The sequence below is a fragment of the Pongo pygmaeus genome, chromosome 8 (genome assembly GCF_028885625.2).
Source record: "Pongo pygmaeus isolate AG05252 chromosome 8, NHGRI_mPonPyg2-v2.0_pri, whole genome shotgun sequence".
NCBI classification, from domain to species: domain Eukaryota; kingdom Metazoa; phylum Chordata; class Mammalia; order Primates; family Hominidae; genus Pongo; species Pongo pygmaeus.
The window spans coordinates 94705511-94725920 of record NC_072381.2 but is presented as its reverse complement, the minus strand read 5'-3'; positions in this window follow the sequence as shown (position 1 = coordinate 94725920).

Genomic DNA, 20410 nt, shown 5'->3' with positions numbered 1-20410 from the left:
TGTTTTCTCTGGTGTAAAAATGCAGTTTCACTGAGCTAGAAAAAGGCATAAGTGACTATTCCTCTGCCCTTCTTTCACATGTAAATTGTGTATTTGGCGAAAGGCCGATCAAAGACTCAAAATAATAAAACCATTTGTTTTTTACCTACCCGTGCCTTTTAAAAAATGTCTTCCTCTTTCCCCTTGAAATACTGAAGCCCTCAAAATCATCTTTGGAGAAAGGCACAAACCTGCTTCCAGGGCACGCATCCTTAACCTTGGCAAAATAATTTTTCTAAATTGATTGAGACCTGTCTCTGACACTTTCTGGTTTACAGAAATAATGGGAAATGTCTATATATCTTTGTTCTCCATCCAGCCTAGCCAGCTGATTTGTTAAGATTACTAGTTTATGCTGAAGTCTGAAGTCAGATGAGGTAGTTTTCTAAATCTTTTTCTCTAAGAGGATTACTTACTTGTCCTTTCCAAATACTGAAATCCTGAAGCATACTCTCCTGCCGCTTGAAGTTGCTGTCACCTGCACATTGTTATCACGAATATTTCTGTTCCCAGAATGGTAAGGAATACAAGCAAGCATGAGAGCTCTTGGATTGCATTCTGCAAGATTTAACTACCAGACTTCTTCATAATGAACTTAAAAAACAATTAATAGATTTTTTTTTTAAAGAGCATTTTAGGTCCACAGTAAAACTGAGTGCAAAGTACAAAGAGTCTTGCATATTCCTTCTCCCAAGAGCCTCCTCCACCGTCAGGATTCCCCACCAGAGTAGTACATTTGTTGCAATTGATGAGCCTACATTGACACATCATTATCACCCAAAGTCCACCCACCCACATTAGAGTTCCTTTTTGGCGTTGTACGTTCTACAGGTTTGGACAAATATGTAATGGCATGTATCTGTCATTAGAGCATCATACAGAACAGTTTCCTTGCCCTAAAAATGCCCTGTGCTTCACCTATTTATCCCTCCCTCCCCTTAAGCCCTGGTAACCACTAATCTTTTTCCTCTCTCTGTAGTTTCACCTTTTCCAAAATATCATGTAGTTGGAATCACACAGTATGTAGTCTTTTCCAATTGACTTTTTTTTTTTTTTTTTTTGAGTTGGAGTCTCGCTCTCTTGCCAGGCTGGAGTGCAGTGGCGCGATCTCGGCTGACTGCAACCTACGCCTCCCGGTTTCAAACAATTCTCTTGCCTCAGCCTCCCGAGTAGCTGGGACTACAGGCACACACCACCATGCCCAGCTAAGTTTTGTATTTTTAGTAGAGAGGGGGTTTCACCATGTTGGCCAGGATGGTCTTGATCTCTTGACCTCATGATCCGCCCACCAAGGCCTCCCCCGATTGACTTCTTTTGCTTAGTAATGTGCATCAAGTTTCCTCCATGTCTTTTCATGACTTGACAATTTATTTATTCTTAGTGTTGAATAATATTTCATTGTCTTGATGTACCACAATTTATCCAGTCACCTATTGAAGGACATCTTGGTTGCTTCCAGATTTGGGCAATTATGAGTAAAGCTGCTATAAACATCCATGTGCAGGATTTTGTGTGGACATAAATTTTCGATTAATTTGAGTAAATACCAGGGGGTGCAATTGCTGGATTATATGGTAAGAGAATGTTTAGTTTTGTAAGAAACTGACAAGCTATCTTCCAAAGTGTCTGTACCATTTTGCGCTTTGCAATGAATGAGAGCTATTACTTCACATTTGTCAGTATTTGGTGCTGTTAGAGTTTTGGATTTTAGCTATTCTAATAGGCATGTAGTGGTATCTCATTGTTTTAATATGCAGTTCCCTAACAACATATGATATCAAGCATCTTTTCAATGGCTTATTTGCTATCGGTATATCATTTTTGGTGAGGTGTCTGTTCAGATCTTCTGCTTATTTTTTAACTAGGTTCATTTTCTTGTTATAAGTTTTATCATGAACTTTTTATTTTTATACTTTTTTATTTTTAAAGATGGGGTCTCGCTATATTGCCCAGGCTGGCCTCAAATTCCCGGGCCCAAGTGATCATCTTTCCTCCGCCTCTCAAGTAGCTGGGACCACAGGTGTGCACCACGACTCCCGGCTCATCATGAATTTTTTTTTTAATTGTGGAGACTTTAGTAAATGTGGACAAGCACAGAAAAAAAAAAAATTCTATAACTCAGAAATAACCGAAACATTTTGTTTTATACCCTTTGGATCTATTTTCAGTGTACATGTATGTAAATATTGTTCTATGTCATGTATTAAAAAATTGGGACAGCATTCAACAATACAGAAGCCCTACAGTGGTTTATAAGTGTTTTCCCAATTAGTAACATTTGTATAGGTCCATGTCTTCTTTGCCACCATTTCACTCAGTTCTAGATGCTTCCCATATGTATTCCTTTGTTTCAAATTATGCCAAACTCTTCACTGTGGCTGAATGATTGAGTTGGCCTTCAATCGTTCTTCCTTGAAAATCCATAATGAAGTCAAGCAATGTAAATACAGTGTGAAAAGGTTTTCTCTAAATCTCTAACAGATTTTTATCAAATAATTTTTTTAAGTGTACCATAAGCTGTTCCTCATTTATATTTTTCTGACTTACAACTTGGTGTAGTTTGGGATTTAGAGAGACTAAATTAAAATTCTGGGTCTAGGTGGTGACATATGCTATTTAACCTGTCCAATTTTATTTTTCTTACATTTAAAGATGGGAATAATAACATCTAATTTGTAGGGTTGTTGGAAGATATTGAATAGTAACCAACAACAGCCTAATTCAGTTCATTGCCTGGCATCTAGAGACCCTTCAGGATTGCTAGTAGGTATCATGTGCAAGTATGCTAAGGGGGCACTAAAATCTGACCTGGCGTTTTTATGAGTGATTGCCAATGCTATTTATTCATTCAGTAAACATTTCCTAATTATCTATTGTGTCTATATAAGTGTTTAAGTACTATGGATACCGAGACAGAAAGAAAAAGCTTTCTTGTCCTCAAGAGGCTTGCTGTCTGGTGGGCAAGGTACAGAAGTAAAGCACCAGCTACAATGCAACGCAATGGACACTAGGATAGGGTTGTGCATAGGGTGACAAGGTGCTACGAGGGCATGCTTGTCTAATCAGGATGGGGGGCAGTTTTCCAGAGAAGGCCATAATTAAGCTTGACTTGAAGTATAAAAGGAGTCCACTTAGGTAGACAGAGATGGCATGGAAGGGTGAAGAACACAATCTATTTGGAGAACTGTAAAAGGTTCTATATGTAGGTATTACAGGAGTTATTAAGAAATTATTTTAGGCAGCTAGAGAGGGTAAAAGAGTCTTCGGAAAGTCTTTTTCGTTTAATAAAAAAGTGGCCCCCCAAATATTTATTATCTAACAGAAAGCGGCCTGAAAAACCAGACCTGCAAGTATTGATATGCAAATGCAGATGGTTAAGAGCCAGGTCCAGCCAATATGGCGGTTCCTGCTACTTTTTCTTTGTTGCCACGTGTACAGGTGTCATGGCGACCAGCCAGGTAGCCACATTTGCATAACAAAAGGCTAGGGTGGGAGGGCCAGTTTTTTTGGGGGGCTACCTGAATGACACACGTGGTTAAACCAATCCCCTCTGCCCTATGCTAATTAGACACCACCGCCTCCAGCCTCCCAATATAAACCACTGCTTTCTGCTGCACGGGGGTTTTCGGTTCGGAGCCCTCCTCCCTCTGTACCGGGAGCTATTCTCTTCTTTCTTGCCTATTAAACTTTCTACCCCTTAATCCACTCCACGTGTGTCCATGTCGCCAATTTTCACCACACGAGACCAAGGACACCGCAACTGAGTGGTGTAATAGGGAGTAACATTGCCTTGGGCAGCTGTAGGAGACAAATCCAAGAGATAGTTTCAGCAGAAATCATTATCTGGGTTAGCTGTTGCCCTTGCTCTAATTCCACTTCATTTTTTGAGTAGAATTTGAACTTCTGCCCTGGTTCATCTGTTCCAGTCGCATCAGCCTCCTTGTGTTTCCTCAAGTATACCAAGCACACTCCAAACTCAGGGTGCCTTCATTTTGCCCCTTTCTCCTTTTCCGTGCTTTCCCTCCAGATGACCACAGCCACACTCCCCTTCCTTCTTCAGGTTGCTGCGTGAATGCCACGACCCGGACCACACACTATTTTTTTTTTTTTTTTTTTGAGACAGAGTCTCGTTCTGTCGCCCAGGCTGGAGTGCAGTGGAACAATCTCAGCTCACTGCAACCTCTGCCTCCAAAATTCAAGGGATTCTCCTGCCCAGCCTCCTGAGTAGCTGGGATTACAGGCGCCCGCCACCACGCCCAGCTAATTTTTGGATTTTTCGTAGAGATGAGGTTTCACCATGTTGCCCAGACTGGTTTCGAACTCCTGACCTCAAGTGATCCGCTTGCCTCAGCCTCCCAATGTGCTGGGATTACAGGCATGAGCCACTGTGCCCAGCCGTGGACCACATTCTTTTTTTTTTTTTTTTTTTTGAGGTGGAGTCATGCTCTGTCACCCAGGCTGGAGTGCAGTTGGTATGATCTCAGCTCACTGCAACCTCCACCTCCCTAGTTCAAGCGAGTCTCCTGCCTCAGCCTCCCGAGTAGATGGGACTACAGGCATGTGCCACCACACCCAGCTAATTTTTGTATTTTTAGTAGAGATGGGGTTTCACCATGTTGTCCAGGCTGGTCTCGAACTCCTGTCCTCAGGTAATCTGCCTGCCTTGGCCTCCCGAAGCACTGGGGTTACAGAGGTGAGCCACTGCGCCCAGCCCCGGACCACACTCTTAATCACACTGCCTCGTCCCTCTCCCAGTCCCTGCTGTGTTTCCCCATAGCACTTATCTCCAACTGACACATAGTGTATTTCACTCCTTATTTACTTGTTGTCTGTCTCTGCCATTGCATACTCTTGATGGGAACAGGGCCTAACATACAGTGGGCAACTCATATAGACCTATTTTTAAATGAGTATATCACATCATTGCTGTTAATTTGAATTTATTATGAAACATTTTGTTGAATGATAGTTTCATTCATATTTAACTTCTACCTTTTTGTTGTTGTTGTAAGAGCTAAAAACATTCAGAGTTCATACCTAACTAACCTTCTTATACATGCTTAAGCAGCAAGCATTATGATCAAAATAATTTAAGTTGACCCTAGGAGGTGATGATAGCGAAATCTAAAATAAATTCTTTATTTTTTATTCACACATTCCTCATATTTAAGAAACACTGCTATAGTATTGTAGGTTGTTATTTTTGGGAAAACCCATTCAGCCTTTTTTTTCTATTCTCTCACTCACAACATCAACACAGAAGACGTCTGTGACCAAATATGTGTGAGTTCTTTCCCACACACCAAGAAGCAATCATTTCTGCAGTGGACATCAGCTGGGTATCTTCCAATTCAGTTCTGACAGTATCCACCTAGAGATAATATCAGATCCCACAGGTTGAGGGCTCAATCCCCAAGACCATCCCCTCCTCCCACCAGTTGAAAGTTCCAGCCTCCAGAACTTCTGACCAGTCAGCTTCAAGTTGGGGTTTCTATGAAACCCCTCGTTGAGTTAAGTTAATTTGCTAGAGTGGCTCACAAAACGTAGGAAAAGACTTACTTACATTTGCAGGTTTAGTATAAAGGATATGAAGGATACAGATGAAGAGATGCGTAAGGCAAGGTATGGGAGAAGAGAGGCAGCCTTGATAAACAACCAGTCAGGAACTGCTATTTGTTCAGCTCCCTGGAAGCTCTCCAAACCCTGTCCTCTTGGGTCTTTATGGAGACCTCATTGGATAGGCATGACTGAAAATGGACAACCTGTTAAAATGCGATTGGACAAAGGGTATGATCTAATACTAACGGATTCAGTGGGGTAACCCAGAAGGGACTGTCTGTTCAGATTGTTCTTGGTCTCTCTGTGCATCATGCCTTCCTTCATGGGATGGGGCAGGAACCCTTCTGAAATGGAGGTGTTCTGACCTATGATCAGACAAGGTAGGTCAGAAACCAGCTCCAGAAACCAGGAAAAAGTTCCTGCCTTGGGGAGAGAAAGAAATAGGTGAAAGGAAGGCAGAAAAGGTAAGAGAGAAAAAAAGAAATTCTGTTTTCTAAGGCCTACTTCTGAAGCCTAAAGCACCCTAACCTTGTAACAAGGGCTATGGGAGTCATGAGCTAGGAACCATGGATGACCTAGATAGACAGAGAGAGAGATAGAGAGAGAGATTGATAGATAGAGATAGAGATATGTATAATAATATTGCAGTCATTTTCTTCCCCCCTTTTTGTTTCAGTTAGTAAAGTGGTTAGGAGTGGTTGAGTCACACAGTTCCCTCACCTACTAGCTGTGTGATCTTCTGCAAATTATTTATCAATGGAGTACCCACCCATAGCTTTTGAGAGCATGAATTGAAAGCGAGGAAGCATAAAAAGTGCTTAGCACAGTGCCTGCGTAGAAAGCTATCAATACATTGATCTACGTGATGCTGACCATCTTGGGAGGCCAGAGATAAAGCTGAATAATTTTCAAAGCACTAAATTTTTTCCTCCAAGTTACTGCAGCTTGAAATTCTGTGTTTGATAATTTAACTGATGGCTGTTTTATCTCCTGAGATCACAGGAGCCCTGCGTGTTTTGCTCGTTGTTGCCTCACTAGCCCATACCAGAGTGCTGGGTGCACTGTAAGCGGTGACCGCATCACAGGTCATCAGCATGTAGAGGTAATGTAAGTTCCAATAGTAAACACAAGGGGGTAGTGTTCTCCCACCTATCCTCACCCTGGTTCAATTCAGAAACTTGATTTTCTGGAAGTGCATTATTTAAACGTAGTCTTAGGAAAGCAGGCTCAGTCTTACTCTTTCTTCTTCACTACTGCATGGAATATATATATATATATATATGTATATATGTGTGTATGTACGTATATATGTGTATATATACGTATATACACATATGGGTGTGTATATACGTATATATACACATAATATATATGGGTATATATACATATATACACATAATATATATGGGTATATATACGTATATGTGTATATATACATATATGTATATATACATATATATTATCCTTTCTGTAGAAATAAACATGAAACCCAAAAGCCTAACTGTGTTTGTACCCAGCACGTGTTAATAGAAAGTTTAAATAACAAAATATTTAAACCAATGCAACTTAAGCTCATTATCCCTGTCTATCGGGTAACATAAGACAAAATTATATTGTAGGGAACTGTGCCTGCGTGCCTGTAGTGCCTGCTACTCAACAGGTTGAGTAGCAGGAGGATTGCTTGAGCCCAAGAGTTTGAGTTCAGCCTCAGCAATATAGCAAGATCCACTATCTTGAAAAAAAAAGAAGACATTGTGTCCTCTTAAATACTAATTTGCTTTGTTAATCATGATGGACCCTTTCCAAAGATGATTGCTAATCCTGAAGACTTCATTCTACAAATATTTACTGAATGCCTTCTAGGTGCTAGGGGTTTATCTGGGTGCTAGAAATTTAAGTGAGGAAGACAGACAAGGGTTAGGTATGGACAACCAGTGTTTCTACTGGGGGATATTCTGCCAGGACGGGGGTAGGAAAATAACTGCTTGCGGAGCCTCAACACCCTTGGAATATTATCTTAGAAATGTTTAGCTTTATGAAGATGAAAGGGGATTTAGACATTATCTAGTGGAAATTCAGATGGCTAGAGGGGCCAGATAGCTAACATAAATAAATAAAGTAGGCCAGCTGGGGCCTGCTATTAAGCAAAGAGCAGGTATCCAATGTAAAGGTTGCTCCCATCTCATCAGCTCAGTCTACAGTTTTCTTCTTTCTCTCTCTCTAACAACCAAAAGTAAGACCGTTTCCCCACAACACACACATACATATGTCATCTAAAAGTCAACAAACAGAAAGAGCAGCTCTGGGAAAGGTTGATTCAGAGGTGGCAAAGCAAACACTTTGTCCTCCATCTCCCCACAACCTCAAATATTTTAAAAAACAAATCTGCTCAACCCAACTTGTGAAAAATATGAAACAACACAAGATAATAACATGATCAACAACTAAAGTGATGATGTAGATGAGGTCTCCTGTCCTGTTTCCTCAAAGGGTTTTCTCGGCCATTAAAAGAGCTTCCCTCTCTAGATCTGGTTCCTTTAAATCTCCTGGTAGATTTCACCAGAAGCAGGGTCTTCAGGTGCTATCAGAAGGGAATTGAGGTGGGTTAGTTATGCCTTCCTGGCTTCTCATTTGTGAATGTGAGAAGAATGTGCAACTGAGGCAGGCACTCTCTGAGGCCAGATTTTTCTAGGGAAGTGGGGTGTTGATTTTTCAAGAGAAGCCAGAAATCTGGAGTTTTTTGAGAACTTTCCCATTTTCTTTCTTTCTTTTTTTTTGAGATGGAGTCTCGCTCTGTTGCCCAGGCTGGAGTGCAGTGGCATGATCTTGACTCACTGCAATCTCTGCCTCCCAGGTTCAAGCGATTCTCTGCCTCCGCCTCCCGAGTAGCTGGGATTACAGGCGCCTGCCACCATGCCTGGCTAATTTTTTTGTATTTTTAGTAGAGACAGGGTTTCACTGTGTTGGCCAGGCTGGTCTTGAACTCCTGACCTCCTGATCCACCCGTCCTGGACTCCCAAAGTGCTGAGATTACAGGCGTGAGCCACCGCACCTGGCCAATTTTTGATAATTTTCGAAGTGCTGTGAGGGCCAATCCAAGCTCATCTGAGAATTAAATTTGTCCCATTGTCAAGCAGTTCACTCCCTAACCTAATGCAATCCCCTAATTTTACAGATGAGGTAATGACTCAGAGCAGTTAACAACTTGTCCAATATTGTCACAAAGTCTGCATTCTTTTCATTGAGTCATCAAGTAGCTACAAAATGTGGAGAAAATGCCTGCGAACTATTAAGACAACTACTGTCAACTTTAAACAATTTAGTATTGAAATGAGTCATGCTACTTGGCAATATTTGTGCTGAGATGATTTAATAGCCTGTGATTTATATGAACAATGATTGTAGTACCTAATGTGCAAAATGTTGATTGTCACAGAAGGGCTAATGAGAAGACAAAAAATGTACCACTCTGTAATGGATTACAAGATGGTGCTATCAAAGGTGAATAAGTAACTATAGACACAACAGTCTACTGGAAAACAGCTGCAGGGTAACATCACAAGAAATTCTGGGCAAGTCAGACATTCTGTTATTTCCCAAATCTAATAAAAGATATGCATATGGATTTTACTATTAAATTAAGAAAAATGGTTCAACATCATAGAAAACATAATAGGCATGTGGGTGTGGTGAAGGAGTAGAGACGGGGTTTCACCATATTGCCCAGGCTGGTCTCAAACTCCTGACCTTGTGATCCACCCACCTCGGCCTCCCAAAGTGGACCGAGGGACGGAGGTACATTCAAGAGAATGCAGCTGGGGCTTCTTCAATGCATTTCAATGGTCATTTTTTGGAACTTGGGAATAAAAACATTTTGGTAGCATTTAAGAAAGTACAATTTCTTTGATTGTTCATTACACGTGGCGAATTCCGGTGTAAAACTGACATTCCGAGAGGAAAGCCAAGTGCGGATGTCACCATCTGGTTTTGCTAAGTCTTAGTTCGCATCTCACTTACTCCCTCCAGATTCTGTTAGGGCAGGGCCGATTATCCATTTTGTTCATTATTATACTCCCAGCTTACTTCCTGGCACTCGGAAGGCTCTCAATAACTGTTTAGTTGAGTTGAATTGGCTTAGCCGGAATTGAAGAGCCAGAAGCAATTGAAAGGGACCTTAGAGCTAATTCTCATCATCCACATGCACTCACACCCCTCCTAGTACCATACGTTTCCCCCTCTCACACATCCACCTCAATTCATGGAGAAATGCAATGTGCTGTTGTGCCATAATCGGCAAGCAGCCAAATCTAATTCAGTGCTACCACCCTAGATTCTCTCCAGATGATGCCTAACTCCAAAATAGATTGTCATAATGTTCTTGGCCAGAAGCCTATAATTTTTAAATGAGATTACATGGGATTCATTTAAGTTTTAATATAACCATAATAAGTATTAATAACACATGCTTTATAATCTGTTTTGTATTTCTTGTGACATCTTTGTACTTACAAATCAACATTAATAAATCTCTCTTTGGGTGGGCGCGAGTGGCTCACGCCTGTGATCCCAGGACTTTGGGAAGCCAAGGTGGGCAGATCACAAGGTCAGGAGTTCGAGACCAGTCTGGCCAATATGGTGAAACCTTGTCTCTACTAAAAATACAAAAAATAGCCAGGTGTAGTGGCACGCACCTGTAGGCCTAGCTACTCAGCAGGCTGAGGCAGGAGAATCACTTGAACCTGGAAAGTGAAGGTTGCAGTGAGCTGAGATCACACCACTGCGCTCCAGCCTGGGCGACAGAGCAAGACTCTGTCTCAAAAAATTAAAAATAAATAAATAAATAGATCTCTCTTCAAAAAGGCAAAACAACCTTTTAGCTTTTGTATTAGTTTGTTTTCATGCTGCTGATAAAGACATACCTGAGACTGAGAAGAAAAAGAAGTTTAATTGGACTTACAGTTCCACATGGCTGATGATGCCTCAGAATCATGGCAGGAGGCAAAAGGCACTTCTTACATGCTGGCAGCCAGAGAAAATGAAGAAGATGCAAAAGCAGAAACCCCTGATAAAACCATCAGATCTCTTAAGACTTATTCACTACCATGAGAACAGTATGGGGGAAAACACCCCCAGGATTCAAATGATCTTCCACTGGGTCCTCCCACAACACATGGGAATTATGGGAGTATAATTCAAGATGAGATTTGGGTGGGGACACAGAGCCAAACCATATCAGCTTTATAGAAGTTTCCCAACAACAGTGTGCTCCGTCGGCACTGGGTTGGAAGAACAATGAACTTGGGACTTTTAATTAATTTATTTATTTAGAGACAGAGTCTCACTCTGTTGCCCAGGCTGGAGTGCAGTAGTGTGATCTCAGCTCACTGCAACCTCCCCCTCCCAAGTTCAAGCAATTCTTATGCCCATGCTTCAGCCTCCCAAGTAGCTGGGACTACAAACACACACCACCCTACCTAGCTAATTTTTAGTATTTTTAGTAAAGGTAGGGTTTCACCATGTTGGCCAGGCTGGTCTAGAACTCCTGACCTCAAGTGATCTGCCTGCCTTGGCCTCCCAAAGTGTTAGGATTACAGGTGTGAGCCACCACGCCAGGCTGAACTTGGGGATTTTTGATCACTGGTCACCAATATAACTCTGGAACAGAGTTTAATTCCAGAATACACACCCTCACTCCATCCAAAATGGACCTTTTAACTTGATTACATCATGGACTTCCACACCTTGAAAACTTTGGATCCTTTTATTCATTCCTCCAATAATTGAATTCCTAATATATGCCAGGTACCTTACAAGGTGCTGGAGATACAATGGTAAACATGATGGACATCTTCTTGGTTTCACTAAGCTTTTAGTTTAGCGACACACAAAATCAATGCAAACAGCAACAACAACAAAAAAATGCAATTAGCATGAGACCCCTGGGGGAGGTGACATTTAAGCTGAGAACTTTGTGAAAATAGTGAAGAGCTTTCTAGGCAGGAGGAAAGACAAGCACAAAGCCTTCTGCATCCCTGGCTTGGTGCCCAGAGAAAAGCCAACATAGCTAAGTATAGCGAGATATGGGAGTGTGGCACGAGATGATGTAGAGAAAGGCAGGGGTGGGGCCATGACACATATGGGCCATGGTCAGAGGAGTTTAGATTTTGTTTTAGTGCTTTGGGAACTACTGACAAGTTTTAAGCTGCAAAGCAATATGGTCTAATTTTGATGTTGTTGTTGTTTGTTTGTTTTGAGACGGAGTCTTGCTGTATAGCCCAGGCTGGAGTGCAGTGGCACGATCTCAGCTCACTGCAACCTCCGCCTCCCGGATTCAAGTGATTCTCCTGTCTCAGCCTCCCAAGTAGCTGGGATTACAGGCACCTGCCACCACACCCATCTAATTTTTGTATTTTTAGTAGAGACGGGGTTTCACCATGTTGGCCAGGCTGGTCACGAACACCTGACCTCTTGATCTCCCCGCCTCGGCCCCACAAAGTGCTGAGATTACAGGTGTGAGCCACCGTGCTAATTTGTTTTAAGAAAAACATTCTTGATGTTTTATGGAGAATAGATGAGAAGAGGCTAAGAGCAGAGGGAAAGAGATCAGTTAGGAGACTTGCAGGAGTGGGAGAGAGGAGATGGCAAGATGGATTAGGATGTTGTCACAGTGCAGATGGAAAAAAAGGGGTGGATTTTGATGAGATAATTGACAGGACTTGTTGATGGATTGATGTGGGAGGTAAGTGATGACTCCTAGATTTTTGGCTTGACGAATGGAATGAATGAAAGTCCAATATAATAAAACCATAAAGTAGAGTTCTCTGCTTAAAGAGGGAGAAAGGAAAGAGGGAAGGCTGGGTCTGAGGCACTTGACTCCCTTCCAGCTACCCTGGGTCTTCCTAGACATCTTAGGTCATGGCTCTCAAATTTTAGGATGCTGAGCCACTTGCAAAGCTTGTTACAATGCTGGCTGCTGAATATAATGTTCCTGGAGCAGAGCATGTGGGGCAGATGTAGACCAGAATGGCTAATAAAGGTGTGTCTGGTGACTAAAGAACTGTAGACACACTGCTTTCAGCTAACCTTCGAATTAGGCGGAAACACCCTAAACCAATTGGCAAGCAGTTAGCTGACAGAGTATGGCTTCTTTTTATAAACTTAAAAAAAAAACCCAAAACACTAAGCTGGCTTTTTCTTTTCACTTTATGCTTCTCCATTCTTCACACGCTACTGAAAAAACAAAAACAAAAACAAAAACTGATGCCTATTATTTATATTGCTAGAAACTCTAAGTACTTCTCCCTGTTGTTAGGATGAATTGTAATTTCTTAATAATCTTACTACAGCATCATCTATAACCACAAAAGCTAATTAATATGAATGTGTAAATGTGTCTCTGCTGAAGGAAGCAGCACGATAGTGCACTGTACATATAATTGGTATAGCACTTGAGATGTACACTTACTGCAAAGAAACTGAAACTGGATTTAGCCATTGTTCCTTTGTCTGGATGCCTTATGTGTATTGGTTTTATCCTGATCAAATATTCCTTCAATTTGCACTTTTTGAATTTATCAAAATGAATAAAGATGAAGCAGAAACTTGCTAATTAATTCATTAAGAAGATCAACACAGAGAGTCAGAAAGGGTAAATCAACCCCAAACAAAGCTGGCTATGCCTGTTTTTCAAATAAGTTTAATCTGTCTTCTCTGGTGTTTCTGTTGTTAGCAGGTGACAGTCCAGCAGAACCATCCATCTCGTTCAATGATTTGCAAAAGCTGCCTGATCCTGCTGCGAGCAGGTCCTGCTCATTATCACTCATTCCTCTCTTGAAAGACAGCGTTTCCCCTCTGCTGGTGTACATCCCTCTCCACTCTCTAAATTGCATATCACACTTATGCAATTCCTGTGGCACTTGCTACATCCTGCTTAGCAATCAGTTAGTGTGTCTTTTTTTTGAGACAGAGTCTCGCTCTGTCACCCAGGTTGGAGTGCAGAGGTGCAATCTCAGCTCATTGCAACCTCTGCCTCCTGGATTCAAGCGATTCTCCTGCCTCAGCCTCCCTAGTAGCTGGGATTACAGATGCCTGGCACTGCACCCGGCTAATTTTTGTATTTTTAGTAGAGATGGGGTTTCACCATGTTGGCCAGGCTGGTCTTGAACTCCTGACCTCCAGTGATCCACCCTCCTCAGCCTCCCAAAGTCTGGGATTACAGGCATGAGCCACTCTGCCCAGTCGCGACTGCGTTTTTTTAATTTCTCCTACTAGACATTGCAGGCATTCCCCAAGGTCTAGTCCTCGGCCTGCTGCTCTGGCTTCATCCAACCTCTTTTGCACAGAACATTTTCAAAGCATACCTCTAACCTTGACTTTTCCGCTTGGCTTCTGACCTGAATTTTCAACAGCTTGCTGGGTACTTCACTTCCAGCTCAAGATCCACGTGTTCAATATTGAACAGTTCACATGCTGCTACCTTTTCTTTCTCTGTTAATGATCACCATCCTCCTGGCTGGAGACACACAGACTTCTCATGTCTCTTTCACTTCATATCTAATCAGTCACTTTGTCCTATTGATTTTCTCCATTCTCATCAAAATGACTTATTTACCCACTGACAAATACACCTTGCACTTTTCCACTGCAAGTATTAGTACCTGCCGTTTGATTTAACAAGACTGCCTTCCTTCCTGCTTTTTGAAATTTTCCAAGAAGGTGTTCCAGCCCTACCTATAACGTCAGGCTCCACCTTGCCAGCTTCTCTCTCAAGGAGTCCACTTTTTTTTTTTTTTTGCCCAGGCTGGAGTGCAGTGGCATGATCTAGGCTCACTGCAACCTCTGCCTCCTGGGTTAAAGCGATTCTCCTGCCTCAGCCTCCTGAGTACCTGGGATTACAGGCACATGGCACAATGCCTGGCTAATTTTTGTATTTTTTGTAGAGATGGGGTTTTGCCAGGCTGGTCTTGAACTTCTGACCTCAGGTGATCTGCCCACCTCAGCCTCCCAAAATGCTGGGATTACAGGCATGAGCCACTGTGCCTGGCCTCCACCTCTTCTCTGAATTCTTCTAGCAAGGGTTGACGTCCTTTATCAAAATAATCATGTACCCTTTTCTTTTGAAACAAAATGATCACATACCTTTTCTTATTATAAGGTTGTAGTAAAGGTGTTTTTGAAATATTTGTCATTTGCATGGCTACTTATAGTTCCAACTAGATTGTAAATTCTGTGAAGACAGGAACCATGTCTTAAAACACCAATATACTATGCACAGGGCCTATACAGACTAGATACTCAGGAATTCTGGTTGATTTACTTGTACTGGATTTAGCTAGTATAGAGATGATAGAGAGCCATGCACTGTAGTTCAGTTTGCAATTTAGTCATTCATTAAATTGGCTCATTAAACACAAATAATTTCTTTTCGAATATATTGCTAATAAAATGTTTTTTTCTCCAGAATAATTGAAAAGATTGTAATAGTATGATAAAAACTATAAAAAAGACTTCTGATAATGTGTTTGCAAAAACTTTTTTCCCTTATACTCTTATAAGGCATATTCAAGGTCTGTAGGCAGCATGAATTTTTTTTAAATTCTTTCTTCTAAAAAAAATGGGGATACATGTGCAGAACGTACAGGTTTGTTACATAGATATATGTGTGCCATGGTGGTTTGCTGTGCCTATTGACTGGTCCTCTAAGTTCCCTCCCCTTACCTCCCAACCACCCAACAGGCTCTGGTGTGTGTTGTTCCCCTCCCTGTGTCCATGTGTTTTCACTGTTCAACTTCCACTTATGAGGGAGAACATGCGGTGTTTGGTTTGTTCTTGTGTTAGTTTGCTGAGGATGATGGTTTCCAGCTTTATCCATGTCCCTGCAAAAAACATTATCTCATTCCTTTTCATGGCTGCATAGTATCCCATGGTGTATATGTACCACATTTTCTTTATCCAGTCTATCGTTGATGGGCATTTGGGTTGACTTCATGTCTTTGCTATTGTAAATAGTGCTGCAATAAACATATGTGTGCATGTGTCTTTATAATATAATGATTAATATTCCTTTGGGTATATACCCAGTAATGGGATTGCTGGGTCAAATGATATTTCTGGTTCTAGATCCTTGAGGAATCGCCATACTATCTTCCACAGTGGTTGAACTAATTTACATTCCCACCAACAGTGTAAAAGTGTTCCTATTTCTCCACAGCCTCGCCAGCATCTATTGTTTCCTGACTTTTTAATAATCACCATTCTGACTGGCATGAAATGGTATCTAATTGTGGTTTTGATTTGCATTTCTCTGATGATCAGTGATGTTGAGCTTTTTTCATATGTTTATTGGCCACATAAATGTCTTCTTTTGAGAAGTGTCTGTCCATATCCTTTGCCCACTTTTTGATGGGGTTGTTTTTTTTATTGTAAACTTAATTTCCTTGTAGATGCTGGATATTAGACCTTTGTCAGATGGGTAGATTGCAAAAATTTTCTCCCATTCTGTGGGTTGCCTGTTCCCTCTGATGATATTTCTTTTGCTGTGCAGAAGCTCTTTAGTTTAATTAGATCCCATTTGTCTATTTTGGCTTTTGTTACTATTGCTTTTGGCATTTTTGTCATGAAGTCTTTGCCCATTCCTGTGTCCTGAATGGTACTGCCTAGGTTTTCTTCTAGAGTTTTTATGGTTTTGGGTTTTACAGTTAAGTCTTTAATCCATCTTGGGTTAATTTTTGTATAAGGTGTAAGGAAGGGGTCCAGTTTCAGTTTTCTGCGTATGGCTAGCCAGTTTTCCCAGCACCATTTACTACTGAATAGGAGATCCTTTCCCCTTTGCTTGTTTTTGTCAGGTTTGTTGAAGATCAGATGGTTGTAGATGTGTGGTGTTATTTCTGAGGTCTCTGTTCTGCTCCATTGGTCTGTATGTCTGTTTTGGTACCAGTACCATGCTGTTTTGGTTACTGTAGCCTTGTAGTATAGTTTGAAGTCAGGTAGTATGACTTTGTTCTTTTTGCTTAGGATTGTCTTGGCTATATGAGGTCTTCTTTGATTCCATATGAAATTCAAAATAGTTTTACCTAATTCTGTGAAGAATGTCAATGGTAGTTTGATGGGAATAGCATTGAATCTATAAATTACTTTTGGCAGTATGGCCATTTTCACAATATTGATTCTTCCTATCCATGAGGATGGAATGTTTTTCCATTTGTTTGGGTCCTCTCTTATTTTCCTGAGTAGTGGTTTGTAGCTCTCCTTGAAGAGGTCTTTCACATTAGCTATATTCCTAGGTATTTTATTCTCTTTGTAGCAATTGTGAATGGGAGTTCATGATTTGACTCTCTGCTTGTCTATTGTTGGTGTAAAGAAATGCTTGTGATTTTTGCACATTGATTTTGTATCCTGAGACTTTGCTGAAGTTGCTTATCAGTTTAAGGAGTTTGTAGTGTGAATTTATATTAGTTATTTCTTTATTAAATAATGCTGCATGACAATCATCATACCTCAGTGGCTATGACAATAAACATTTTTGTTTGTGCATGAGTGTGTAGGTTACCTGGGTGGTTCTGCTGATCTGAGCTGGTCTCAGTAGGCTCACTTGTGCACCTACAGCCTGCTGTGGGGATAGCTTTGCTGATCTTGGCTGGGCTCAACTAGTGTGACTCAGGTTGGCCCCAAATGTCCTCTCATCCAGCAGGCCATCTGAGGCTTGTTCTCATAGCAGTGCAGGATTAGAGAGAGAGCCAGATGGAGGTATAACCCCTTAAGGTCTAGACTCAGAATTGGCCCACTATCATTTCTCTTCCCTATTGGCTAAAGCAATCACAGATGATGCCTGACTTAAGGAGTATGGAGATAGGCCTGATTCTTTGTGGAATGAGCTACAAAGTCATATTGCAAAGGATATGAAAACAGGGGTGGTAGAGAAAACCCCAGCTATTTTTACAATCAATCTACCCTAGAGTTAGACAGACCTGGTTTCATAAACAGGCACTGTTTACTACTTGCCCGATATTGGGCAATTCACTTAACCACTCTGAGCCATTTTTTCTCAATTGGAAACAGGTATTATGAGAACTGAATGAAATAATACATACACAGGGCCTGGTATATCATAGGAACTAAAAAATTTCAATAAATTTCCTCACAACCTTCTCTCCAAAGAATTGCTCTTAATATTATGAAAATTAAATAATTGTATTTAAATTTAATTTGGAGAAACAGAATATTAAAACTGAATACATACTTCAGAAAATAATGAGATAAAAGTTTGAACAGTCATTTGAAAAGATTTTGAATAAATTAACTGGAAAACTAAGTTCAACATTATTAAAACCAGTAGATCCAACTGATCCAATGGGATCCAAACAGGGTGGGTCATAAAGTCTGTGGATCAGACCATGGTGAATGTATCACCTCCTTTTCTTCATACTCCACATCTGGTTGGGAGACACCACCAGTAACTCTTCTCTTTTGTCTGTTCTCCACTTAAACATATATTTCTACTCCAATTATATTCTCAGAAGAAGCCTTAGATGGTCAGAGAACCACCAAACTGCACAGCAACACTCAGCTAGAGAAACTTGATTTCAGGGATAAAGTTTTGGGTTAGGTGTGGGGCCATAATGGTTCTGCCCATGGCTGCTGGCTTTGTTCATAGTAGATGCTTCAGAAATACCAACTGAAGGAGTCTCCCAGTGGAAGAGCAACAGAGGTAAACAACAAAGGTGTTATACAATGAACATTTACTCATTCTACAAAGCTTAAGTTTCTACTCTGTGGACATAGGGGGAATGGTAAATGAGACAGAGAGAGTTACTGCCATCAAATAGCTTACACTCTATGCATTCAAGGGAGGAGTATTTGTATTTTCTGCTAACATATATTGGGCAGTTACTATGCTTCAGCTATTGTGCTAAGCACTGTATCCATTTATCCATTTTTTTTTTAACAAGGTCTTGCTGTGTTGCCCAGGCTGGAGTGCAGTGATACAATCATGGTTCATTGCAGCTTTGACCTTCTGGGCTCAAGCGGTCCTCCCACCTCAGCCTCCCAAGTAGCTGGGTCCACAGGCATGTGCCACCATGCCTGGCTAAGTTTTTAATTTTTTTTTGGTAGAGACAGGTTTTCACCATATTGCCTAGGCTGATCTCAAACTCTTGGGCTGAAGCAATCCTCCTGTCTTGACCTGCCAAAGTGCTGGTTTTACAGGTATGAGCCATTGCACCCAGCCAGCTAAGCACTTTATAAGTACAAATCACAATTAGCCTCCACAACACCTATGAAGTATTATTATTATGTTCATTTTATAAATGAGGAAAATGAAATTCTGAGTTATTATATAACTTGCCCCAAATCACCCAGCTAGCAAGAGGGGGAGCTAAGCCTTGAATTCAAATCTGTCTGATGTATAAACTTGGGTTCTTAATGACTATCACTAGAGTTGGATGGGAAGGCTTTGTGAATAAATTGGGACGTTTGTTTTATTTTTAAGTTTTAAATTATTTATTTTATTATGACAATTTGAAACAGAAAAAAGTCAAAAAGATTATCCAGTGAACACCTATATGTTTTTACCTAGATTCTAGATTTAACATTTTACTAAATTTGCTTTATCATATAACTATCCATCTGTCCATCCTTCTCTCTAACCATTAAGCATCTTTTGTAAATGTCTTTCAAGGGAAGTTACAGATATCACTAGAAGTTGGGATTTGAATTGGACCTTCAATGATGCTGTTAGATCTCCGTAGGCAGAAGACAGAAAGGAAGGGGCAGCCCAGACATGGGAAAGAGTACGGGTGAAAGAACAGGGGTAGGAATGTGCATGGTGACTTCACAGAACAAGAATAAGGATGTGACAGAGGGTGCCCATTACTGTTGAGAAACATGATAATGAAGGGTGGATAGGAGGCTGTTGGAAGAGGACTTCGGCCAACCAACAGGCAAATGAGTCCCATTTCGATGAAGTAAATATGGGGAATAGGAATGGCCAGAGTTTCCAGTAGAAAGAATATAAGGCACAGTGTCAAGAAATTAGCTGTATAGTTGGGCAGAGAGAGAGGCTAAAGTAATGGAAGTATAGTGGTTCTAATGAGCCATGCATGATGGAAGATGAGTCTGGAGAGCAGTGACAATAGATAGGGAGATAAAACTATTAAGAAAATATAACAGGCCAGAGACCGTGGCTCACACCTGTAATCCCAGAACTTTGGGAGGCCAAGGTGGGCGGGTCTCTTGAGGCCAGGTGTTCAAGACCAGCCTGGCCAACATGGTGAAACCCTATCTCTACTAAAAAATACAAAGATTAGCTAGACGTAGTGGTGCGTGCCTGTAGTCCCAGTTACTCAGGAGGCTGAGGCACAAGAATCACTTGAGTCCAGGAGATGGCAGTTACCATGAGTCGAGATCACACCACTGCACTCCAGCCTGTGGGACAGAGCGTGACTCTATCTCAAAAAAAAAAAAAAGAAAAAAAAAAAGAAAATATAACAGAAGAAATTTGCTTTATTGATGTTTAAATTCAAAAATAATACTTGTTAGCATATAATAATAATTCATAACAATATGATCTAAATTGAATGTTTTTGTAAAAATAGTCTTCTACCTGTGATCTTCAGAGAATACCTCACCTTCACAGAGCTTCATGAATGAGTAGACATCCACATTCTTCAAACAGTGACCTGGGTCAGGCTGTGCCAGCCACTCTCGTATTTGTCATCTCATGTAATCCTCAAAGCACCTGGAGAGAAAGGCACTATCGCCCCTGGGATATCACAGGAACTAAAAAATATCAATAAATTTCCTCACAACCCTCCCT